At 50.2% G+C, this 26,032-nt stretch overlaps 1 long non-coding RNA gene across 1 annotated transcript in view; it reads left to right on the top strand.

Moving 5' to 3' along the window:
- Nucleotides 1-25,615, top strand: part of LOC147649974 (uncharacterized) — a 31,054-nt gene extending 5,439 nt beyond the window's left edge. Inside the window, exons 5-8 of the long non-coding RNA XR_015277251.1 lie at nucleotides 86-1,393; nucleotides 23,491-24,717; nucleotides 24,812-25,045; nucleotides 25,337-25,615. This is a non-coding gene — a long non-coding RNA (uncharacterized LOC147649974). The remainder of the gene's footprint in view (nucleotides 1-85; nucleotides 1,394-23,490; nucleotides 24,718-24,811; nucleotides 25,046-25,336) is intronic.
- The last annotated feature ends 417 nt before the right edge of the window (nucleotides 25,616-26,032 follow it).

The raw sequence follows: 26,032 nt of genomic DNA, 5'->3' as shown, positions 1-26,032 counted from the left end.
ACTGGGCCAGTGTCCCAGCCCGGCAGCACATGGAACACCCTTCCGTGCCTGACTGCACTGACCGTGCTACTTGTTTTTCTTCCAGGACTTAGGGACATCACAGACACAGATGCCACCCTGCTGTACATACGTTTTACAGTTGTTGTGTTCAGGATAGAGGTTTTAGAGTTTGTTTAAGTTGTCTGTAAATACGTTTCATAGAGTTTTGTTAGATCTCTTCTCAGGTAAATAGGTTCTATAGTTTGTTGTTGTTGTTGTGGTTGTTGTTGTTGTTACCAATATTCTTACAGTGTAAATATGTGGTGTAGTTCATTCTTGTTCCTTTTCTTCTACAGATAAACAGTCTTTGATTTTCACACCCCAGTTCTCTTTGCATTTTCTTCGGGCACATTTGCAAAGCTGTGGGTTGTTTCGGGAACAATGTTTGCAGGACTCTAAAAAGAGTATCACAACCGCTCTGCCACACTCTCAGCTGCTGCTGCTGCCCCAAAAAGCACTGGCTGGCTTTGCTCACACAATCACAGTTGTGGTGGCATTTCTACCACACCACAGGACAGCGATGTTTTCCCTCTTCTCCTGGAAATACCTACAGCACTTGTGGGTAGCAGGGCAAACATGAGCCTCTTTTAGTGGCCCTTGAAATTGGACATGTGAAATGAGGCACACAAAGCCACAGGCCAGCTGAACCTGGCATCTCTGAATGGGTCTTTACATTCTTCCCAGGAAGATGAATGGCAATCACTATTTTGGCAGGGAGGAAAGTGCATCAGCTAGCAATTTGCTGTAGAAAATGTGCTTTCTGCTCCTCTCACAGCCAAAACTCCTACCCATTTCTTGGAAGTCCTTCTTAGATAAGGACCGTGTTCAACTGAGTGACAGTGAAGCCAAATGGCAATGCCGCAATCAATTGTCCTGTACACAATCTCCTTCATCCACGTGGAAGGTTACTCACGGGCACACAAGAGGACGGAAGAAACCCAAATGCATCGTTGGACATAATAAAGTCAGACGTGTGGAGGGATGAAGAAATCTTGCAGAGATATGGAAAGCTGCCCTGAAAACCCAGTTCGGGGAGAGCCTGAGCTCTTTTGTGCTTCTAGGCCTGAAGATGCTCAGCACCTTTCCCAGATGCTCAGCAGGCAGTAGGATTGTGCCTGAATCTGGCTCTGGAAATGCCAGTGCCTCAACTGAGAGCTGTGGCAAGGATTTCCATTGCATGGAGAGGGGCCACAAGAGTCCTGCAAGAGTCTTTCAGCAGAGCAAACAGCAGCCTGGAGGGTGAGCAATGCTGCATCTGGACCACTGCATGCTCATCCTTCACCACAATGCAGAGCTGCCATGGATCACTTTTTCCATTTGTCCTGTTGGATATGTTTTGGACAAGTTGTTCTAGGTGGCTTTGGATGGTGATCCAAGTAGGAAGCAGCCATTCGCCTGCTGTGATATCCTTACAACTAGTCCTAACTTCTCATTGCCTTTGGTTTGATTGGGGGTGTTTTATCTGTTTGTTTGATTGGTTTCTTTGGGTTGGTTTCTTTGTGTTTTTCTCTGTTTTGCTTGGAGTTTCTTTTCCTCTTTTAGAAATGACTGGTGAAGTTGGCACAACCAAACTCCAGAAAACGTAAAGCAGGCTTGACTTTCCAGAAATTGTTTTTGGCTGGCTTTAGCTGCATTCCCCAGGATCACGATCAGCAGTAGATATTTGCAGGTTTTGCTCTGCATCCTCAGCCTGCCCAGGTGTTGTTCAGTGTTTCAGCAGTGGAGAAGACGATGGATATTTTGCTAAACCTCCTTTCAAACAACAAAACTTGGGTTAGCACGACAGAAAAGAAGAAAAGAAAATCTTCGCCAGTTAGAACAGAGCCAGAGTCCCACCATTTCCCTCTCCACTTCTCTTTCTTTTCTACATTTAGAGGTAAAGCTTCCATCTCCAAAAGCTTCCATCTCTCACTTCCTGATGTAGCCATTTGCTACCCTTTAGCCTTGACTGCCACGCATCGGACTGCTGTCCGTGTGGGGCTGGGGATGCTCAGCCTGGAAAGAGAAGGGGGCTGGCGAGGCCTCCCTGCAGCTCTAGGAAAGATGGGCACAGGGAGGAGAAGCCTTTCAACTGCAGGAGTGAGCTTGAAGTTGGATCTAATGAAGCTGCTCTTTTCCACTCCGGCTGCTGGGCCACTGGCCCAGGCTGTGCACAGAGGCTGGGGATGCTCCATCCTTGGCAACATCCAAGGCCAGCTGGGAGCGGGGCTCTGAGCAACCTATTCTAGGGGAAGATCGCTCCGCTTGGAACAAGATGGTCTTTAGGGTCCCTTCCAAGCCCAAGCACCCAGGGATTCCATCATTCATTCTACGGTCTCCGTTGTCCACTTCAGCCTGGGCCTGAACTCCTGGCGGTGATGTCACAGTGCACGCTCCAGCTAGAACTTCCAGCATCCAGCAACGGCCACAACACAACCCTTGGCTCCTTGTGCCAGCACGCTCTTCATTCACCCTGCTCCAAGCCTACCCCTGTCACCTTGTTGCCACCTGCTCCCTGATTCCCCCAGCAGTCCCCAAAGCTCCCCATCGCTTGGATTTTGCTCTCCATCCCTGCAGGATGTCTGCATTTGTTCCAAAAGAGGTATGGTACTATTCCACGGAGGCGGACACCCCGCAGCTGCCTGGCTGGGCTGGAGCTCTGTGGGACAGGCTGGGAAATTTTGCTACCTCTGCAGGCTGGCACAGACGGAGAGGAGGAGACGGACGTTGATACACAGACTGATAGAGAAGAAGCCATGGAAGTGGACGGAGAGGATACTGGAGAGCAAGAGATGGATGTGGATATGTACGAGACAGAGGAAGAGATGGAGGTGGAAACGAAAGATTATGTTGAAGAGATGGATATTGATCTAAAAGACAAGGAGGAAGACATGGTCTTGGGATGAAGACCGATGCCAGCAGCAGAACAGGCAGGTGCTCCCCACAGGCAGAGTGGGGCCCCTGCTGCCAGCCTGGGGCCGGGCTGGGCACTTCCTGCTCAGGGACACGCTAGCCCATGCACTGGATTCTGCTGGCCATCCCTGGCCTGGCCTGGGCTTGCTGTGGGCCACACAAGCCCTGTTCCAGTGCCTGGGCCACAGCCCCCAGCCAGGCTCCCTTCTGGCAGCAGAGTCCCACTGGGCCAGTGTCCCAGCCCGGCAGCACATGGAACACCCTTCCGTGCCTGACTGCACTGACCGTGCTACTTGTTTTTCTTGCAGGACTTAGGGACATCACAGACACAGATGCCACCCTGCTGTACATACGTTTTACAGTTGTTGTGTTCAGGATAGAGGTTTTAGAGTTTGTTTAAGTTGTCTGTAAATACGTTTCATAGAGTTTTGTTAGATCTCTTCTCAGGTAAATAGGTTCTATAGTTTGTTGTTGTTGTTGTGGCTGTTGTTGTTGTTGTTACCAATATTCTTACAGTGTAAATATGTGGTGTAGTTCATTCTTGTTCCTTTTCTTCTACAGATAAACAGTCTTTGATTTTCACACCCCAGTTCTCTTTGCATTTTCTTCGGGCACATTTGCAAAGCTGTGGGTTGTTTCGGGAACAATGTTTGCAGGACTCTAAAAAGAGTATCACAACCGCTCTGCCACACTCTCAGCTGCTGCTGCTGCCCCAAAAAGCACTGGCTGGCTTTGCTCACACAATCACAGTTGTGGTGGCATTTCTACCACACCACAGGACAGCGATGTTTTCCCTCTTCTCCTGGAAATACCTACAGCACTTGTGGGTAGCAAGGCAAACATGAGCCTCTTTTAGTGGCCCTTGAAATTGGACATGTGAAATGAGGCACACAAAGCCACAGGCCAGCTGAACCTGGCATCTCTGAATGGGTCTTTACATTCTTCCCAGGAAGATGAATGGCAATCACTATTTTGGCAGGGAGGAAAGTGCATCAGCTAGCAATTTGCTGTAGAAAATGTGCTTTCTGCTCCTCTCACAGCCAAAACTCCTACCCATTTCTTGGAAGTCCTTCTTAGATAAGGACCGTGTTCAACTGAGTGACAGTGAAGCCAAATGGCAATGCCGCAATCAATTGTCCTGTACACAATCTCCTTCATCCACGTGGAAGGTTACTCACGGGCACACAAGAGGACGGAAGAAACCCAAATGCATCGTTGGACATAATAAAGTCAGACGTGTGGAGGGATGAAGAAATCTTGCAGAGATATGGAAAGCTGCCCTGAAAACCCAGTTCGGGGAGAGCCTGAGCTCTTTTGTGCTTGTAGGCCTGAAGATGCTCAGCAGCTTTCCCAGATGCTCAGCAGGCAGTAGGATTGTGCCTGAATCTGGCTCTGGAAATGCCAGTGCCTCAACTGAGAGCTGTGGCAAGGATTTCCATTGCATGGAGAGGGGCCACAAGAGTCCTGCAAGAGTCTTTCAGCAGAGCAAACAGCAGCCTGGAGGGTGGGCAATGCTGCATCTGGACCACTGCATGCTCATCCTTCACCACAATGCAGAGCTGCCATGGATCACTTTTTCCATTTGTCCTGTTGGATATGTTTTGGACAAGTTGTTCTAGGTGGCTTTGGATGGTGATCCAAGTAGGAAGCAGCCATTCGCCTGCTGTGATATCCTTACAACTAGTCCTAACTTCTCATTGCCTTTGGTTTGATTGGGGGTGTTTTATCTGTTTGTTTGATTGGTTTCTTTGGGTTGGTTTCTTTGTGTTTTTCTCTGTTTTGCTTGGAGTTTCTTTTCCTCTTTTAGAAATGACTGGTGAAGTTGGCACAACCAAACTCCAGAAAACGTAAAGCAGGCTTGACTTTCCAGAAATTGTTTTTGGCTGGCTTTAGCTGCATTCCCCAGGATCACGATCAGCAGTAGATATTTGCAGGTTTTGCTCTGCATCCTCAGCCTGCCCAGGTGTTGTTCAGTGTTTCAGCAGTGGAGAAGACGATGGATATTTTGCTAAACCTCCTTTCAAACAACAAAACTTGGGTTAGCACGACAGAAAAGAAGAAAAGAAAATCTTCGCCAGTTAGAACAGAGCCAGAGTCCCACCATTTCCCTCTCCACTTCTCTTTCTTTTCTACATTTAGAGGTAAAGCTTCCATCTCCAAAAGCTTCCATCTCTCACTTCCTGATGTAGCCATTTGCTACCCTTTAGCCTTGACTGCCACGCATCGGACTGCTGTCCGTGTGGGGCTGGGGATGCTCAGCCTGGAAAGAGAAGGGGGCTGGCGAGGCCTCCCTGCAGCTCTAGGAAAGATGGGCACAGGGAGGAGAAGCCTTTCAACTGCAGGAGTGAGCTTGAAGTTGGATCTAATGAAGCTGCTCTTTTCCACTCCGGCTGCTGGGCCACTGGCCCAGGCTGTGCACAGAGGCTGGGGATGCTCCATCCTTGGCAACATCCAAGGCCAGCTGGGAGCGGGGCTCTGAGCAACCTATTCTAGGGGAAGATCGCTCCGCTTGGAACAAGATGGTCTTTAGGGTCCCTTCCAAGCCCAAGCACCCAGGGATTCCATCATTCATTCTACGGTCTCCGTTGTCCACTTCAGCCTGGGCCTGAACTCCTGGCGGTGATGTCACAGTGCACGCTCCAGCTAGAACTTCCAGCATCCAGCAACGGCCACAACACAACCCTTGGCTCCTTGTGCCAGCACGCTCTTCATTCACCCTGCTCCAAGCCTACCCCTGTCACCTTGTTGCCACCTGCTCCCTGATTCCCCCAGCAGTCCCCAAAGCTCCCCATCGCTTGGATTTTGCTCTCCATCCCTGCAGGATGTCTGCATTTGTTCCAAAAGAGGTATGGTACTATTCCACGGAGGCGGACACCCCGCAGCTGCCTGGCTGGGCTGGAGCTCTGTGGGACAGGCTGGGAAATTTTGCTACCTCTGCAGGCTGGCACAGACGGAGAGGAGGAGACGGACGTTGATACACAGACTGATAGAGAAGAAGCCATGGAAGTGGACGGAGAGGATACTGGAGAGCAAGAGATGGATGTGGATATGTACGAGACAGAGGAAGAGATGGAGGTGGAAACGAAAGATTATGTTGAAGAGATGGATATTGATCTAAAAGACAAGGAGGAAGACATGGTCTTGGGATGAAGACCGATGCCAGCAGCAGAACAGGCAGGTGCTCCCCACAGGCAGAGTGGGGCCCCTGCTGCCAGCCTGGGGCCGGGCTGGGCACTTCCTGCTCAGGGACACGCTAGCCCATGCACTGGATTCTGCTGGCCATCCCTGGCCTGGCCTGGGCTTGCTGTGGGCCACACAAGCCCTGTTCCAGTGCCTGGGCCACAGCCCCCAGCCAGGCTCCCTTCTGGCAGCAGAGTCCCACTGGGCCAGTGTCCCAGCCCGGCAGCACATGGAACACCCTTCCGTGCCTGACTGCACTGACCGTGCTACTTGTTTTTCTTGCAGGACTTAGGGACATCACAGACACAGATGCCACCCTGCTGTACATACGTTTTACAGTTGTTGTGTTCAGGATAGAGGTTTTAGAGTTTGTTTAAGTTGTCTGTAAATACGTTTCATAGAGTTTTGTTAGATCTCTTCTCAGGTAAATAGGTTCTATAGTTTGTTGTTGTTGTTGTGGCTGTTGTTGTTGTTGTTACCAATATTCTTACAGTGTAAATATGTGGTGTAGTTCATTCTTGTTCCTTTTCTTCTACAGATAAACAGTCTTTGATTTTCACACCCCAGTTCTCTTTGCATTTTCTTCGGGCACATTTGCAAAGCTGTGGGTTGTTTCGGGAACAATGTTTGCAGGACTCTAAAAAGAGTATCACAACCGCTCTGCCACACTCTCAGCTGCTGCTGCTGCCCCAAAAAGCACTGGCTGGCTTTGCTCACACAATCACAGTTGTGGTGGCATTTCTACCACACCACAGGACAGCGATGTTTTCCCTCTTCTCCTGGAAATACCTACAGCACTTGTGGGTAGCAAGGCAAACATGAGCCTCTTTTAGTGGCCCTTGAAATTGGACATGTGAAATGAGGCACACAAAGCCACAGGCCAGCTGAACCTGGCATCTCTGAATGGGTCTTTACATTCTTCCCAGGAAGATGAATGGCAATCACTATTTTGGCAGGGAGGAAAGTGCATCAGCTAGCAATTTGCTGTAGAAAATGTGCTTTCTGCTCCTCTCACAGCCAAAACTCCTACCCATTTCTTGGAAGTCCTTCTTAGATAAGGACCGTGTTCAACTGAGTGACAGTGAAGCCAAATGGCAATGCCGCAATCAATTGTCCTGTACACAATCTCCTTCATCCACGTGGAAGGTTACTCACGGGCACACAAGAGGACGGAAGAAACCCAAATGCATCGTTGGACATAATAAAGTCAGACGTGTGGAGGGATGAAGAAATCTTGCAGAGATATGGAAAGCTGCCCTGAAAACCCAGTTCGGGGAGAGCCTGAGCTCTTTTGTGCTTCTAGGCCTGAAGATGCTCAGCACCTTTCCCAGATGCTCAGCAGGCAGTAGGATTGTGCCTGAATCTGGCTCTGGAAATGCCAGTGCCTCAACTGAGAGCTGTGGCAAGGATTTCCATTGCATGGAGAGGGGCCACAAGAGTCCTGCAAGAGTCTTTCAGCAGAACAAACAGCAGCCTGGAGGGTGGGCAATGCTGCATCTGGACCACTGCATGCTCATCCTTCACCACAATGCAGAGCTGCCATGGATCACTTTTTCCATTTGTCCTGTTGGATATGTTTTGGACAAGTTGTTCTAGGTGGCTTTGGATGGTGATCCAAGTAGGAAGCAGCCATTCGCCTGCTGTGATATCCTTACAACTAGTCCTAACTTCTCATTGCCTTTGGTTTGATTGGGGGTGTTTTATCTGTTTGTTTGATTGGTTTCTTTGGGTTGGTTTCTTTGTGTTTTTCTCTGTTTTGCTTGGAGTTTCTTTTCCTCTTTTAGAAATGACTGGTGAAGTTGGCACAACCAAACTCCAGAAAACGTAAAGCAGGCTTGACTTTCCAGAAATTGTTTTTGGCTGGCTTTAGCTGCATTCCCCAGGATCACGATCAGCAGTAGATATTTGCAGGTTTTGCTCTGCATCCTCAGCCTGCCCAGGTGTTGTTCAGTGTTTCAGCAGTGGAGAAGACGATGGATATTTTGCTAAACCTCCTTTCAAACAACAAAACTTGGGTTAGCACGACAGAAAAGAAGAAAAGAAAATCTTCGCCAGTTAGAACAGAGCCAGAGTCCCACCATTTCCCTCTCCACTTCTCTTTCTTTTCTACATTTAGAGGTAAAGCTTCCATCTCCAAAAGCTTCCATCTCTCACTTCCTGATGTAGCCATTTGCTACCCTTTAGCCTTGACTGCCACGCATCGGACTGCTGTCCGTGTGGGGCTGGGGATGCTCAGCCTGGAAAGAGAAGGGGGCTGGCGAGGCCTCCCTGCAGCTCTAGGAAAGATGGGCACAGGGAGGAGAAGCCTTTCAACTGCAGGAGTGAGCTTGAAGTTGGATCTAATGAAGCTGCTCTTTTCCACTCCGGCTGCTGGGCCACTGGCCCAGGCTGTGCACAGAGGCTGGGGATGCTCCATCCTTGGCAACATCCAAGGCCAGCTGGGAGCGGGGCTCTGAGCAACCTATTCTAGGGGAAGATCGCTCCGCTTGGAACAAGATGGTCTTTAGGGTCCCTTCCAAGCCCAAGCACCCAGGGATTCCATCATTCATTCTACGGTCTCCGTTGTCCACTTCAGCCTGGGCCTGAACTCCTGGCGGTGATGTCACAGTGCACGCTCCAGCTAGAACTTCCAGCATCCAGCAACGGCCACAACACAACCCTTGGCTCCTTGTGCCAGCACGCTCTTCATTCACCCTGCTCCAAGCCTACCCCTGTCACCTTGTTGCCACCTGCTCCCTGATTCCCCCAGCAGTCCCCAAAGCTCCCCATCGCTTGGATTTTGCTCTCCATCCCTGCAGGATGTCTGCATTTGTTCCAAAAGAGGTATGGTACTATTCCACGGAGGCGGACACCCCGCAGCTGCCTGGCTGGGCTGGAGCTCTGTGGGACAGGCTGGGAAATTTTGCTACCTCTGCAGGCTGGCACAGACGGAGAGGAGGAGACGGACGTTGATACACAGACTGATAGAGAAGAAGCCATGGAAGTGGACGGAGAGGATACTGGAGAGCAAGAGATGGATGTGGATATGTACGAGACAGAGGAAGAGATGGAGGTGGAAACGAAAGATTATGTTGAAGAGATGGATATTGATCTAAAAGACAAGGAGGAAGACATGGTCTTGGGATGAAGACCGATGCCAGCAGCAGAACAGGCAGGTGCTCCCCACAGGCAGAGTGGGGCCCCTGCTGCCAGCCTGGGGCCGGGCTGGGCACTTCCTGCTCAGGGACACGCTAGCCCATGCACTGGATTCTGCTGGCCATCCCTGGCCTGGCCTGGGCTTGCTGTGGGCCACACAAGCCCTGTTCCAGTGCCTGGGCCACAGCCCCCAGCCAGGCTCCCTTCTGGCAGCAGAGTCCCACTGGGCCAGTGTCCCAGCCCGGCAGCACATGGAACACCCTTCCGTGCCTGACTGCACTGACCGTGCTACTTGTTTTTCTTCCAGGACTTAGGGACATCACAGACACAGATGCCACCCTGCTGTACATACGTTTTACAGTTGTTGTGTTCAGGATAGAGGTTTTAGAGTTTGTTTAAGTTGTCTGTAAATACGTTTCATAGAGTTTTGTTAGATCTCTTCTCAGGTAAATAGGTTCTATAGTTTGTTGTTGTTGTTGTGGCTGTTGTTGTTGTTGTTACCAATATTCTTACAGTGTAAATATGTGGTGTAGTTCATTCTTGTTCCTTTTCTTCTACAGATAAACAGTCTTTGATTTTCACACCCCAGTTCTCTTTGCATTTTCTTCGGGCACATTTGCAAAGCTGTGGGTTGTTTCGGGAACAATGTTTGCAGGACTCTAAAAAGAGTATCACAACCGCTCTGCCACACTCTCAGCTGCTGCTGCTGCCCCAAAAAGCACTGGCTGGCTTTGCTCACACAATCACAGTTGTGGTGGCATTTCTACCACACCACAGGACAGCGATGTTTTCCCTCTTCTCCTGGAAATACCTACAGCACTTGTGGGTAGCAAGGCAAACATGAGCCTCTTTTAGTGGCCCTTGAAATTGGACATGTGAAATGAGGCACACAAAGCCACAGGCCAGCTGAACCTGGCATCTCTGAATGGGTCTTTACATTCTTCCCAGGAAGATGAATGGCAATCACTATTTTGGCAGGGAGGAAAGTGCATCAGCTAGCAATTTGCTGTAGAAAATGTGCTTTCTGCTCCTCTCACAGCCAAAACTCCTACCCATTTCTTGGAAGTCCTTCTTAGATAAGGACCGTGTTCAACTGAGTGACAGTGAAGCCAAATGGCAATGCCGCAATCAATTGTCCTGTACACAATCTCCTTCATCCACGTGGAAGGTTACTCACGGGCACACAAGAGGACGGAAGAAACCCAAATGCATCGTTGGACATAATAAAGTCAGACGTGTGGAGGGATGAAGAAATCTTGCAGAGATATGGAAAGCTGCCCTGAAAACCCAGTTCGGGGAGAGCCTGAGCTCTTTTGTGCTTGTAGGCCTGAAGATGCTCAGCAGCTTTCCCAGATGCTCAGCAGGCAGTAGGATTGTGCCTGAATCTGGCTCTGGAAATGCCAGTGCCTCAACTGAGAGCTGTGGCAAGGATTTCCATTGCATGGAGAGGGGCCACAAGAGTCCTGCAAGAGTCTTTCAGCAGAGCAAACAGCAGCCTGGAGGGTGGGCAATGCTGCATCTGGACCACTGCATGCTCATCCTTCACCACAATGCAGAGCTGCCATGGATCACTTTTTCCATTTGTCCTGTTGGATATGTTTTGGACAAGTTGTTCTAGGTGGCTTTGGATGGTGATCCAAGTAGGAAGCAGCCATTCGCCTGCTGTGATATCCTTACAACTAGTCCTAACTTCTCATTGCCTTTGGTTTGATTGGGGGTGTTTTATCTGTTTGTTTGATTGGTTTCTTTGGGTTGGTTTCTTTGTGTTTTTCTCTCTTTTGCTTGGAGTTTCTTTTCCTTTTTTAGAAATGACTGGTGAAGTTGGCACAACCAAACTCCAGAAAACGTAAAGCAGGCTTGACTTTCCAGAAATTGCTTTTGGCTGGCTTTAGCTGCATTCCCCAGGATCACGATCAGGAGTAGATATTTGCAGGTTTTGCTCTGCATCCTCAGCCTGCCCAGGTGTTGTTCAGTGTTTCAGCAGTGGAGAAGACGATGGATATTTTGCTAAACCTCCTTTCAAACAACAAAACTTGGGTTAGCACGACAGAAAAGAAGAAAAGAAAATCTTCGCCAGTTAGAACAGAGCCAGAGTCCCACCATTTCCCTCTCCACTTCTCTTTCTTTTCTACATTTAGAGGTAAAGCTTCCATCTCCAAAAGCTTCCATCTCTCACTTCCTGATGTAGCCATTTGCTACCCTTTAGCCTTGACTGCCACGCATCGGACTGCTGTCCGTGTGGGGCTGGGGATGCTCAGCCTGGAAAGAGAGGGGGCTGGCGAGGCCTCCCTGCAGCTCTAGGAAAGATGGGCACAGGGAGGAGAAGCCTTTCAACTGCAGGAGTGAGCTTGAAGTTGGATCTAATGAAGCTGCTCTTTTCCACTCCGGCTGCTGGGCCACTGGCCCAGGCTGTGCACAGAGGCTGGGGATGCTCCATCCTTGGCAACATCCAAGGCCAGCTGGGAGCGGGGCTCTGAGCAACCTATTCTAGGGGAAGATCGCTCCGCTTGGAACAAGATGGTCTTTAGGGACCCTTCCAAGCCCAAGCACCCAGGGATTCCATCATTCATTCTACGGTCTCCGTTGTCCACTTCAGCCTGGGCCTGAACTCCTGGCGGTGATGTCACAGTGCACGCTCCAGCTAGAACTTCCAGCATCCAGCAACGGCCACAACACAACCCTTGGCTCCTTGTGCCAGCACGCTCTTCATTCACCCTGCTCCAAGCCTACCCCTGTCACCTTGTTGCCACCTGCTCCCTGATTCCCCCAGCAGTCCCCAAAGCTCCCCATCGCTTGGATTTTGCTCTCCATCCCTGCAGGATGTCTGCATTTGTTCCAAAAGAGGTATGGTACTATTCCACGGAGGCGGACACCCCGCAGCTGCCTGGCTGGGCTGGAGCTCTGTGGGACAGTGTGGGAAATTTTGCTACCTCTGCAGGCTGGCACAGACGGAGAGGAGGAGACGGACGTTGATACACAGACTGATAGAGAAGAAGCCATGGAAGTGGACGGAGAGGATACTGGAGAGCAAGAGATGGATGTGGATATGTACGAGACAGAGGAAGAGATGGAGGTGGAAACGAAAGATTATGTTGAAGAGATGGATATTGATCTAAAAGACAAGGAGGAAGACATGGTCTTGGGATGAAGACCGATGCCAGCAGCAGAACAGGCAGGTGCTCCCCACAGGCAGAGTGGGGCCCCTGCTGCCAGCCTGGGGCCGGGCTGGGCACTTCCTGCTCAGGGACACGCTAGCCCATGCACTGGATTCTGCTGGCCATCCCTGGCCTGGCCTGGGCTTGCTGTGGGCCACACAAGCCCTGTTCCAGTGCCTGGGCCACAGCCCCCAGCCAGGCTCCCTTCTGGCAGCAGAGTCCCACTGGGCCAGTGTCCCAGCCCGGCAGCACATGGAACACCCTTCCGTGCCTGACTGCACTGACCGTGCTACTTGTTTTTCTTCCAGGACTTAGGGACATCACAGACACAGATGCCACCCTGCTGTACATACGTTTTACAGTTGTTGTGTTCAGGATAGAGGTTTTAGAGTTTGTTTAAGTTGTCTGTAAATACGTTTCATAGAGTTTTGTTAGATCTCTTCTCAGGTAAATAGGTTCTATAGTTTGTTGTTGTTGTTGTGGCTGTTGTTGTTGTTGTTACCAATATTCTTACAGTGTAAATATGTGGTGTAGTTCATTCTTGTTCCTTTTCTTCTACAGATAAACAGTCTTTGATTTTCACACCCCAGTTCTCTTTGCATTTTCTTCGGGCACATTTGCAAAGCTGTGGGTTGTTTCGGGAACAATGTTTGCAGGACTCTAAAAAGAGTATCACAACCGCTCTGCCACACTCTCAGCTGCTGCTGCTGCCCCAAAAAGCACTGGCTGGCTTTGCTCACACAATCACAGTTGTGGTGGCATTTCTACCACACCACAGGACAGCGATGTTTTCCCTCTTCTCCTGGAAATACCTACAGCACTTGTGGGTAGCAAGGCAAACATGAGCCTCTTTTAGTGGCCCTTGAAATTGGACATGTGAAATGAGGCACACAAAGCCACAGGCCAGCTGAACCTGGCATCTCTGAATGGGTCTTTACATTCTTCCCAGGAAGATGAATGGCAATCACTATTTTGGCAGGGAGGAAAGTGCATCAGCTAGCAATTTGCTGTAGAAAATGTGCTTTCTGCTCCTCTCACAGCCAAAACTCCTACCCATTTCTTGGAAGTCCTTCTTAGATAAGGACCGTGTTCAACTGAGTGACAGTGAAGCCAAATGGCAATGCCGCAATCAATTGTCCTGTACACAATCTCCTTCATCCACGTGGAAGGTTACTCACGGGCACACAAGAGGACGGAAGAAACCCAAATGCATCGTTGGACATAATAAAGTCAGACGTGTGGAGGGATGAAGAAATCTTGCAGAGATATGGAAAGCTGCCCTGAAAACCCAGTTCGGGGAGAGCCTGAGCTCTTTTGTGCTTGTAGGCCTGAAGATGCTCAGCAGCTTTCCCAGATGCTCAGCAGGCAGTAGGATTGTGCCTGAATCTGGCTCTGGAAATGCCAGTGCCTCAACTGAGAGCTGTGGCAAGGATTTCCATTGCATGGAGAGGGGCCACAAGAGTCCTGCAAGAGTCTTTCAGCAGAGCAAACAGCAGCCTGGAGGGTGGGCAATGCTGCATCTGGACCACTGCATGCTCATCCTTCACCACAATGCAGAGCTGCCATGGATCACTTTTTCCATTTGTCCTGTTGGATATGTTTTGGACAAGTTGTTCTAGGTGGCTTTGGATGGTGATCCAAGTAGGAAGCAGCCATTCGCCTGCTGTGATATCCTTACAACTAGTCCTAACTTCTCATTGCCTTTGGTTTGATTGGGGGTGTTTTATCTGTTTGTTTGATTGGTTTCTTTGGGTTGGTTTCTTTGTGTTTTTCTCTCTTTTGCTTGGAGTTTCTTTTCCTTTTTTAGAAATGACTGGTGAAGTTGGCACAACCAAACTCCAGAAAACGTAAAGCAGGCTTGACTTTCCAGAAATTGCTTTTGGCTGGCTTTAGCTGCATTCCCCAGGATCACGATCAGCAGTAGATATTTGCAGGTTTTGCTCTGCATCCTCAGCCTGCCCAGGTGTTGTTCAGTGTTTCAGCAGTGGAGAAGACGATGGATATTTTGCTAAACCTCCTTTCAAACAACAAAACTTGGGTTAGCACGACAGAAAAGAAGAAAAGAAAATCTTCGCCAGTTAGAACAGAGCCAGAGTCCCACCATTTCCCTCTCCACTTCTCTTTCTTTTCTACATTTAGAGGTAAAGCTTCCATCTCCAAAAGCTTCCATCTCTCACTTCCTGATGTAGCCATTTGCTACCCTTTAGCCTTGACTGCCACGCATCGGACTGCTGTCCGTGTGGGGCTGGGGATGCTCAGCCTGGAAAGAGAGGGGGCTGGCGAGGCCTCCCTGCAGCTCTAGGAAAGATGGGCACAGGGAGGAGAAGCCTTTCAACTGCAGGAGTGAGCTTGAAGTTGGATCTAATGAAGCTGCTCTTTTCCACTCCGGCTGCTGGGCCACTGGCCCAGGCTGTGCACAGAGGCTGGGGATGCTCCATCCTTGGCAACATCCAAGGCCAGCTGGGAGCGGGGCTCTGAGCAACCTATTCTAGGGGAAGATCGCTCCGCTTGGAACAAGATGGTCTTTAGGGACCCTTCCAAGCCCAAGCACCCAGGGATTCCATCATTCATTCTACGGTCTCCGTTGTCCACTTCAGCCTGGGCCTGAACTCCTGGCGGTGATGTCACAGTGCACGCTCCAGCTAGAACTTCCAGCATCCAGCAACGGCCACAACACAACCCTTGGCTCCTTGTGCCAGCACGCTCTTCATTCACCCTGCTCCAAGCCTACCCCTGTCACCTTGTTGCCACCTGCTCCCTGATTCCCCCAGCAGTCCCCAAAGCTCCCCATCGCTTGGATTTTGCTCTCCATCCCTGCAGGATGTCTGCATTTGTTCCAAAAGAGGTATGGTACTATTCCACGGAGGCGGACACCCCGCAGCTGCCTGGCTGGGCTGGAGCTCTGTGGGACAGTGTGGGAAATTTTGCTACCTCTGCAGGCTGGCACAGACGGAGAGGAGGAGACGGACGTCGATACACAGACTGATAGAGAAGAAGCCATGGAAGTGGACGGAGAGGATACTGGAGAGGAAGAGATGGATGTGGATATGTACGAGACAGAGGAAGAGATGGAGGTGGAAACGAAAGATTATGTTGAAGAGATGGATATTGATCTAAAAGACAAGGAGGAAGACATGGTCTTGGGATGAAGACCGATGCCAGCAGCAGAACAGGCAGGTGCTCCCCACAGGCAGAGTGGGGCCCCTGCTGCCAGCCTGGGGCCGGGCTGGGCACTTCCTGCTCAGGGGCACGCTAGCCCATGCACTGGATTCTGCTGGCCATCCCTGGCCTGGCCTGGGCTTGCTGTGGGCCACACAAGCCCTGTTCCAGTGCCTGGGCCACAGCCCCCAGCCAGGCTCCCTTCTGGCAGCAGAGTCCCACTGGGCCAGTGTCCCAGCCCGGCAGCACATGGAACACCCTTCCGTGCCTGACTGCACTGACCGTGCTACTTGTTTTTCTTCCAGGACTTAGGGACATCACAGACACAGATGCCACCCTGCTGTACATACGTTTTACAGTTGTTGTGTTCAGGATAGAGGTTTTAGAGTTTGTTTAAGTTGTCTGTAAATACGTTTCATAGAGTTTTGTTAGATCTCTTCTCAGGTAAATAGGTTCTATAGTTTGTTGTTGTTGTTGTGGTTGTTGTTGTTGTTGTTACCAATATTCTTACAGTGTAAATATGTGGTGTAGTTCATTCTTGTTCCTTTTCTTCTACAGATAAACAGTCTTTGATTTTCACACCCCAGTTCTCTTTGCATTTTCTTCGGGCACATTTGCAAAGCTGTGGGTTGTTTCGGGAACAATGTTTGCAGGACTCTAAAAAGAGTATCACAACCGCTCTGCCACACTCTCAGCTGCTGCTGCTGCCCCAAAAAGCACTGGCTGGCTTTGCTCACACAATCACAGTTGTGGTGGCATTTCTACCACACCACAGGACAGCGATGTTTTCCCTCTTCTCCTGGAAATACCTACAGCACTTGTGGGTAGCAAGGCAAACATGAGCCTCTTTTAGTGGCCCTTGAAATTGGACATGTGAAATGAGGCACACAAAGCCACAGGCCAGCTGAACCTGGCATCTCTGAATGGGTCTTTACATTCTTCCCAGGAAGATGAATGGCAATCACTATTTTGGCAGGGAGGAAAGTGCATCAGCTAGCAATTTGCTGTAGAAAATGTGCTTTCTGCTCCTCTCACAGCCAAAACTCCAACCTATTTCTTGGAAGTCCTTCTTAGATAAGGACCGTGTTCAGCTGAGTGACAGTGAAGCCAAATGGCAATGCCGCAATCAATTGTCCTGTACACAATCTCCTTCATCCACGTGGAAGGTTACTCACGGGCACACAAGAGGACGGAAGAAACCCAAATGCATCGTTGGACATAATAAAGTCAGACGTGTTGAGGGATGAAGAAATCTTGCAGAGATATGGAAAGCTGCCCTGAAAACCCAGTTCGGGGAGAGCCTGAGCTCTTTTGTGCTTCTAGGCCTGAAGATGCTCAGCAGCTTTCCCAGATGCTCAGCAGGCAGTAGGATTGTGCCTGAATCTGGCTCTGGAAATGCCAGTGCCTCAACTGAGAGCTGTGGCAAGGATTTCCATTGCATGGAGAGGGGCCACAAGAGTCCTGCAAGAGTCTTTCAGCAGAGCAAACAGCAGCCTGGAGGGTGGGCAATGCTGCATCTGGACCACTGCATGCTCATCCTTCACCACAATGCAGAGCTGCCATGGATCACTTTTTCCATTTGTCCTGTTGGATATGTTTTGGACAAGTTGTTCTAGGTGGCTTTGGATGGTGATCCAAGTAGGAAGCAGCCATTCGCCTGCTGTGATATCCTTACAACTAGTCCTAACTTCTCATTGCCTTTGGTTTGATTGGGGGTGTTTTATCTGTTTGTTTGATTGGTTTCTTTGGGTTGGTTTCTTTGTGTTTTTCTCTCTTTTGCTTGGAGTTTCTTTTCCTTTTTTAGAAATGACTGGTGAAGTTGGCACAACCAAACTCCAGAAAACGTAAAGCAGGCTTGACTTTCCAGAAATTGCTTTTGGCTGGCTTTAGCTGCATTCCCCAGGATCACCATCAGCAGTAGATATTTGCAGGTTTTGCTCTGCATCCTCAGCCTGCCCAGGTGTTGTTCAGTGTTTCAGCAGTGGAGAAGACGATGGATATTTTGCTAAACCTCCTTTCAAACAACAAAACTTGGGTTAGCACGACAGAAAAGAAGAAAAGAAAATCTTCGCCAGTTAGAACAGAGCCAGAGTCCCACCATTTCCCCCTCCACTTCTCTTTCTTTTCTACATTTAGAGGTAAAGCTTCCATCTCCAAAAGCTTCCATCTCTCACTTCCTGATGTAGCCATTTGCTACCCTTTAGCCTTGACTGCCACGCATCGGACTGCTGTCCGTGTGGGGCTGGGGATGCTCAGCCTGGAAAGAGAAGGGGGCTGGCGAGGCCTCCCTGCAGCTCTAGGAAAGATGGGCACAGGGAGGAGAAGCCTTTCAACTGCAGGAGTGAGCTTGAAGTTGGATCTAATGAAGCTGCTCTTTTCCACTCCGGCTGCTGGGCCACTGGCCCAGGCTGTGCACAGAGGCTGGGGATGCTCCATCCTTGGCAACATCCAAGGCCAGCTGGGAGCGGGGCTCTGAGCAACCTATTCTAGGGGAAGATCGCTCCGCTTGGAACAAGATGGTCTTTAGGGTCCCTTCCAAGCCCAAGCACCCAGGGATTCCATCATTCATTCTACGGTCTCCGTTGTCCACTTCAGCCTGGGCCTGAACTCCTGGCGGTGATGTCACAGTGCACGCTCCAGCTAGAACTTCCAGCATCCAGCAACGGCCACAACACAACCCTTGGCTCCTTGTGCCAGCACGCTCTTCATTCACCCTGCTCCAAGCCTACCCCTGTCACCTTGTTGCCACCTGCTCCCTGATTCCCCCAGCAGTCCCCAAAGCTCCCCATCGCTTGGATTTTGCTCTCCATCCCTGCAGGATGTCTGCATTTGTTCCAAAAGAGCTATGGTACTATTCCACGGAGGCGGACACCCCGCAGCTGCCTGGCTGGGCTGGAGCTCTGTGGGACAGGCTGGGAAATTTTGCTACCTCTGCAGGCTGGCACAGACGGAGAGGAGGAGACGGACGTCGATACACAGACTGATAGAGAAGAAGCCATGGAAGTGGACGGAGAGGATACTGGAGAGGAAGAGATGGATGTGGATATGTACGAGACAGAGGAAGAGATGGAGGTGGAAACGAAAGATTATGTTGAAGAGATGGATATTGATCTAAAAGACAAGGAGGAAGACATGGTCTTGGGATGAAGACCGATGCCAGCAGCAGAACAGGCAGGTGCTCCCCACAGGCAGAGTGGGGCCCCTGCTGCCAGCCTGGGGCCGGGCTGGGCACTTCCTGCTCAGGGGCACGCTAGCCCATGCACTGGATTCTGCTGGCCATCCCTGGCCTGGCCTGGGCTTGCTGTGGGCCACACAAGCCCTGTTCCAGTGCCTGGGCCACAGCCCCCAGCCAGGCTCCCTTCTGGCAGCAGAGTCCCACTGGGCCAGTGTCCCAGCCCGGCAGCACATGGAACACCCTTCCGTGCCTGACTGCACTGACCGTGCTACTTGTTTTTCTTCCAGGACTTAGGGACATCACAGACACAGATGCCACCCTGCTGTACATACGTTTTACAGTTGTTGTGTTCAGGATAGAGGTTTTAGAGTTTGTTTAAGTTGTCTGTAAATACGTTTCATAGAGTTTTGTTAGATCTCTTCTCAGGTAAATAGGTTCTATAGTTTGTTGTTGTTGTTGTGGTTGTTGTTGTTGTTGTTACCAATATTCTTACAGTGTAAATATGTGGTGTAGTTCATTCTTGTTCCTTTTCTTCTACAGATAAACAGTCTTTGATTTTCACACCCCAGTTCTCTTTGCATTTTCTTCGGGCACATTTGCAAAGCTGTGGGTTGTTTCGGGAACAATGTTTGCAGGACTCTAAAAAGAGTATCACAACCGCTCTGCCACACTCTCAGCTGCTGCTGCTGCCCCAAAAAGCACTGGCTGGCTTTGCTCACACAATCACAGTTGTGGTGGCATTTCTACCACACCACAGGACAGCGATGTTTTCCCTCTTCTCCTGGAAATACCTACAGCACTTGTGGGTAGCAAGGCAAACATGAGCCTCTTTTAGTGGCCCTTGAAATTGGACATGTGAAATGAGGCACACAAAGCCACAGGCCAGCTGAACCTGGCATCTCTGAATGGGTCTTTACATTCTTCCCAGGAAGATGAATGGCAATCACTATTTTGGCAGGGAGGAAAGTGCATCAGCTAGCAATTTGCTGTAGAAAATGTGCTTTCTGCTCCTCTCACAGCCAAAACTCCAACCTATTTCTTGGAAGTCCTTCTTAGATAAGGACCGTGTTCAGCTGAGTGACAGTGAAGCCAAATGGCAATGCCGCAATCAATTGTCCTGTACACAATCTCCTTCATCCACGTGGAAGGTTACTCACGGGCACACAAGAGGACGGAAGAAACCCAAATGCATCGTTGGACATAATAAAGTCAGACGTGTTGAGGGATGAAGAAATCTTGCAGAGATATGGAAAGCTGCCCTGAAAACCCAGTTCGGGGAGAGCCTGAGCTCTTTTGTGCTTCTAGGCCTGAAGATGCTCAGCAGCTTTCCCAGATGCTCAGCAGGCAGTAGGATTGTGCCTGAATCTGGCTCTGGAAATGCCAGTGCCTCAACTGAGAGCTGTGGCAAGGATTTCCATTGCATGGAGAGGGGCCACAAGAGTCCTGCAAGAGTCTTTCAGCAGAGCAAACAGCAGCCTGGAGGGTGGGCAATGCTGCATCTGGACCACTGCATGCTCATCCTTCACCACAATGCAGAGCTGCCATGGATCACTTTTTCCATTTGTCCTGTTGGATATGTTTTGGACAAGTTGTTCTAGGTGGCTTTGGATGGTGATCCAAGTAGGAAGCAGCCATTCGCCTGCTGTGATATCCTTACAACTAGTCCTAACTTCTCATTGCCTTTGGTTTGATTGGGGGTGTTTTATCTGTTTGTTTGATTGGTTTCTTTGGGTTGGTTTCTTTGTGTTTTTCTCTCTTTTGCTTGGAGTTTCTTTTCCTTTTTTAGAAATGACTGGTGAAGTTGGCACAACCAAACTCCAGAAAACGTAAAGCAGGCTTGACTTTCCAGAAATTGCTTTTGGCTGGCTTTAGCTGCATTCCCCAGGATCACGATCAGCAGTAGATATTTGCAGGTTTTGCTCTGCATCCTCAGCCTGCCCAGGTGTTGTTCAGTGTTTCAGCAGTGGAGAAGACGATGGATATTTTGCTAAACCTCCTTTCAAACAACAAAACTTGGGTTAGCACGACAGAAAAGAAGAAAAGAAAATCTTCGCCAGTTAGAACAGAGCCAGAGTCCCACCATTTCCCCCTCCACTTCTCTTTCTTTTCTACATTTAGAGGTAAAGCTTCCATCTCCAAAAGCTTCCATCTCTCACTTCCTGATGTAGCCATTTGCTACCCTTTAGCCTTGACTGCCACGCATCGGACTGCTGTCCGTGTGGGGCTGGGGATGCTCAGCCTGGAAAGAGAAGGGGGCTGGCGAGGCCTCCCTGCAGCTCTAGGAAAGATGGGCACAGGGAGGAGAAGCCTTTCAACTGCAGGAGTGAGCTTGAAGTTGGATCTAATGAAGCTGCTCTTTTCCACTCCGGCTGCTGGGCCACTGGCCCAGGCTGTGCACAGAGGCTGGGGATGCTCCATCCTTGGCAACATCCAAGGCCAGCTGGGAGCGGGGCTCTGAGCAACCTATTCTAGGGGAAGATCGCTCCGCTTGGAACAAGATGGTCTTTAGGGTCCCTTCCAAGCCCAAGCACCCAGGGATTCCATCATTCATTCTACGGTCTCCGTTGTCCACTTCAGCCTGGGCCTGAACTCCTGGCGGTGATGTCACAGTGCACGCTCCAGCTAGAACTTCCAGCATCCAGCAACGGCCACAACACAACCCTTGGCTCCTTGTGCCAGCACGCTCTTCATTCACCCTGCTCCAAGCCTACCCCTGTCACCTTGTTGCCACCTGCTCCCTGATTCCCCCAGCAGTCCCCAAAGCTCCCCATCGCTTGGATTTTGCTCTCCATCCCTGCAGGATGTCTGCATTTGTTCCAAAAGAGGTATGGTACTATTCCACGGAGGCGGACACCCCGCAGCTGCCTGGCTGGGCTGGAGCTCTGTGGGACAGGCTGGGAAATTTTGCTACCTCTGCAGGCTGGCACAGACCGAGAGGAGGAGACGGACGTCGATACACAGACTGATAGAGAAGAAGCCATGGAAGTGGACGGAGAGGATACTGGAGAGGAAGAGATGGATGTGGATATGTACGAGACAGAGGAAGAGATGGAGGTGGAAACGAAAGATTATGTTGAAGAGATGGATATTGATCTAAAAGACAAGGAGGAAGACATGGTCTTGGGATGAAGACCGATGCCAGCAGCAGAACAGGCAGGTGCTCCCCACAGGCAGAGTGGGGCCCCTGCTGCCAGCCTGGGGCCGGGCTGGGCACTTCTTGCTCAGGGACACGCTAGCCCATGCACTGGATTCTGCTGGCCATCCCTGGCCTGGCCTGGGCTTGCTGTGGGCCACACAAGCCCTGTTCCAGTGCCTGGGCCACAGCCCCCAGCCAGGCTCCCTTCTGGCAGCAGAGTCCCACTGGGCCAGTGTCCCAGCCCGGCAGCACATGGAACACCCTTCCGTGCCTGACTGCACTGACCGTGCTACTTGTTTTTCTTGCAGGACTTAGGGACATCACAGACACAGATGCCACCCTGCTGTACATACGTTTTACAGTTGTTGTGTTCAGGATAGAGGTTTTAGAGTTTGTTTAAGTTGCCTGTAAATACGTTTCATAGAGTTTTGTTAGATCTCTTCTCAGGTAAATAGGTTCTATAGTTTGTTGTTGTTGTTGTGGTTGTTGTTGTTGTTGTTACCAATATTCTTACAGTGTAAATATGTGGTGTAGTTCATTCTTGTTCCTTTTCTTCTACAGATAAACAGTCTTTGATTTTCACACCCCAGTTCTCTTTGCATTTTCTTCGGGCACATTTGCAAAGCTGTGGGTTGTTTCGGGAACAATGTTTGCAGGACTCTAAAAAGAGTATCACAACCGCTCTGCCACACTCTCAGCTGCTGCTGCTGCCCCAAAAAGCACTGGCTGGCTTTGCTCACACAATCACAGTTGTGGTGGCATTTCTACCACACCACAGGACAGCGATGTTTTCCCTCTTCTCCTGGAAATACCTACAGCACTTGTGGGTAGCAAGGCAAACATGAGCCTCTTTTAGTGGCCCTTGAAATTGGACATGTGAAATGAGGCACACAAAGCCACAGGCCAGCTGAACCTGGCATCTCTGAATGGGTCTTTACATTCTTCCCAGGAAGATGAATGGCAATCACTATTTTGGCAGGGAGGAAAGTGCATCAGCTAGCAATTTGCTGTAGAAAATGTGCTTTCTGCTCCTCTCACAGCCAAAACTCCTACCCATTTCTTGGAAGTCCTTCTTAGATAAGGACCGTGTTCAGCTGAGTGACAGTGAAGCCAAATGGCAATGCCGCAATCAATTGTCCTGTACACAATCTCCTTCATCCACGTGGAAGGTTACTCACGGGCACACAAGAGGACGGAAGAAACCCAAATGCATCGTTGGACATAATAAAGTCAGACGTGTTGAGGGATGAAGAAATCTTGCAGAGATATGGAAAGCTGCCCTGAAAACCCAGTTCGGGGAGAGCCTGAGCTCTTTTGTGCTTCTAGGCCTGAAGATGCTCAGCAGCTTTCCCAGATGCTCAGCAGGCAGTAGGATTGTGCCTGAATCTGGCTCTGGAAATGCCAGTGCCTCAACTGAGAGCTGTGGCAAGGATTTCCATTGCATGGAGAGGGGCCACAAGAGTCCTGCAAGAGTCTTTCAGCAGAGCAAACAGCAGCCTGGAGGGTGGGCAATGCTGCATCTGGACCACTGCATGCTCATCCTTCACCACAATGCAGAGCTGCCATGGATCACTTTTTCCATTTGTCCTGTTGGATATGTTTTGGACAAGTTGTTCTAGGTGGCTTTGGATGGTGATCCAAGTAGGAAGCAGCCATTCGCCTGCTGTGATATCCTTACAACTAGTCCTAACTTCTCATTGCCTTTGGTTTGATTGGGGGTGTTTTATCTGTTTGTTTGATTGGTTTCTTTGGGTTGGTTTCTTTGTGTTTTTCTCTGTTTTGCTTGGAGTTTCTTTTCCTTTTTTAGAAATGACTGGTGAAGTTGGCACAAGCAAACTCCAGAAAACGTAAAGCAGGCTTGACTTTCCAGAAATTGCTTTTGGCTGGCTTTAGCTGCATTCCCCAGGATCACGATCAGCAGTAGATATTTGCAGGTTTTGCTCTGCATCCTCAGCCTGCCCAGGTGTTGTTCAGTGTTTCAGCAGTGGAGAAGACGATGGATATTTTGCTAAACCTCCTTTCAAACAACAGAACTTGGGTTAGCACGACAGAAAAGAAGAAAAGAAAATCTTCGCCAGTTAGAACAGAGCCAGAGTCCCACCATTTCCCCCTCCACTTCTCTTTCTTTTCTACATTTAGAGGTAAAGCTTCCATCTCCAAAAGCTTCCATCTCTCACTTCCTGATGTAGCCGTTTGCTACCCTTTAGCCTTGACTGCCACGCATCGGACTGCTGTCCGTGTGGGGCTGGGGATGCTCAGCCTGGAAAGAGAAGGGGGCTGGCGAGGCCTCCCTGCAGCTCTAGGAAAGATGGGCACAGGGAGGAGAAGCCTTTCAACTGCAGGAGTGAGCTTGAAGTTGGATCTAATGAAGCTGCTCTTTTCCACTCCGGCTGCTGGGCCACTGGCCCAGGCTGTGCACAGAGGCTGGGGATGCTCCATCCTTGGCAACATCCAAGGCCAGCTGGGAGCGGGGCTCTGAGCAACCTATTCTAGGGGAAGATCGCTCCGCTTGGAACAAGATGGTCTTTAGGGTCCCTTCCAAGCCCAAGCACCCAGGGATTCCATCATTCATTCTACGGTCTCCGTTGTCCACTTCAGCCTGGGCCTGAACTCCTGGCGGTGATGTCACAGTGCACGCTCCAGCTAGAACTTCCAGCATACAGCAACGGCCACAACACAACCCTTGGCTCCTTGTGCCAGCACGCTCTTCATTCACCCTGCTCCAAGCCTACCCCTGTCACCTTGTTGCCACCTGCTCCCTGATTCCCCCAGCAGTCCCCAAAGCTCCCCATCGCTTGGATTTTGCTCTCCATCCCTGCAGGATGTCTGCATTTGTTCCAAAAGAGGTATGGTACTATTCCACGGAGGCGGACACCCCGCAGCTGCCTGGCTGGGCTGGAGCTCTGTGGGACAGGCTGGGAAATTTTGCTACCTCTGCAGGCTGGCACAGACCGAGAGGAGGAGACGGACGTCGATACACAGACTGATAGAGAAGAAGCCATGGAAGTGGACGGAGAGGATACTGGAGAGCAAGAGATGGATGTGGATATGTACGAGACAGAGGAAGAGATGGAGGTGGAAACGAAAGATTATGTTGAAGAGATGGATATTGATCTAAAAGACAAGGAGGAAGACATGGTCTTGGGATGAAGACCGATGCCAGCAGCAGAACAGGCAGGTGCTCCCCACAGGCAGAGTGGGGCCCCTGCTGCCAGCCTGGGGCCGGGCTGGGCACTTCCTGCTCAGGGACACGCTAGCCCATGCACTGGATTCTGCTGGCCATCCCTGGCCTGGCCTGGGCTTGCTGTGGGCCACACAAGCCCTGTTCCAGTGCCTGGGCCACAGCCCCCAGCCAGGCTCCCTTCTGGCAGCAGAGTCCCACTGGGCCAGTGTCCCAGCCCGGCAGCACATGGAACACCCTTCCGTGCCTGACTGCACTGACCGTGCTACTTGTTTTTCTTCCAGGACTTAGGGACATCACAGACACAGATGCCACCCTGCTGTACATACGTTTTACAGTTGTTGTGTTCAGGATAGAGGTTTTAGAGTTTGTTTAAGTTGTCTGTAAATACGTTTCATAGAGTTTTGTTAGATCTCTTCTCAGGTAAATAGGTTCTATAGTTTGTTGTTGTTGTTGTGGTTGTGGTTGTTGTTGTTGTTACCAATATTCTTACAGTGTAAATATGTGGTGTAGTTCATTCTTGTTCCTTTTCTTCTACAGATAAACAGTCTTTGATTTTCACACCCCAGTTCTCTTTGCATTTTCTTCGGGCACATTTGCAAAGCTGTGGGTTGTTTCGGGAACAATGTTTGCAGGACTCTAAAAAGAGTATCACAACCGCTCTGCCACACTCTCAGCTGCTGCTGCTGCCCCAAAAAGCACTGGCTGGCTTTGCTCACACAATCACAGTTGTGGTGGCATTTCTACCACACCACAGGACAGCGATGTTTTCCCTCTTCTCCTGGAAATACCTACAGCACTTGTGGGTAGCAAGGCAAACATGAGCCTCTTTTAGTGGCCCTTGAAATTGGACATGTGAAATGAGGCACACAAAGCCACAGGCCAGCTGAACCTGGCATCTCTGAATGGGTCTTTACATTCTTCCCAGGAAGATGAATGGCAATCACTATTTTGGCAGGGAGGAAAGTGCATCAGCTAGC

Source organism: Cyanistes caeruleus, chromosome 17, assembly GCF_971803275.1.
Source record: "Cyanistes caeruleus chromosome 17, bCyaCae1.hap1.1, whole genome shotgun sequence".
Taxonomy (NCBI): domain Eukaryota; kingdom Metazoa; phylum Chordata; class Aves; order Passeriformes; family Paridae; genus Cyanistes; species Cyanistes caeruleus.
Note: the sequence above shows the minus strand (reverse complement) of the source record. Positions and strands in the feature narration are given on the sequence as shown.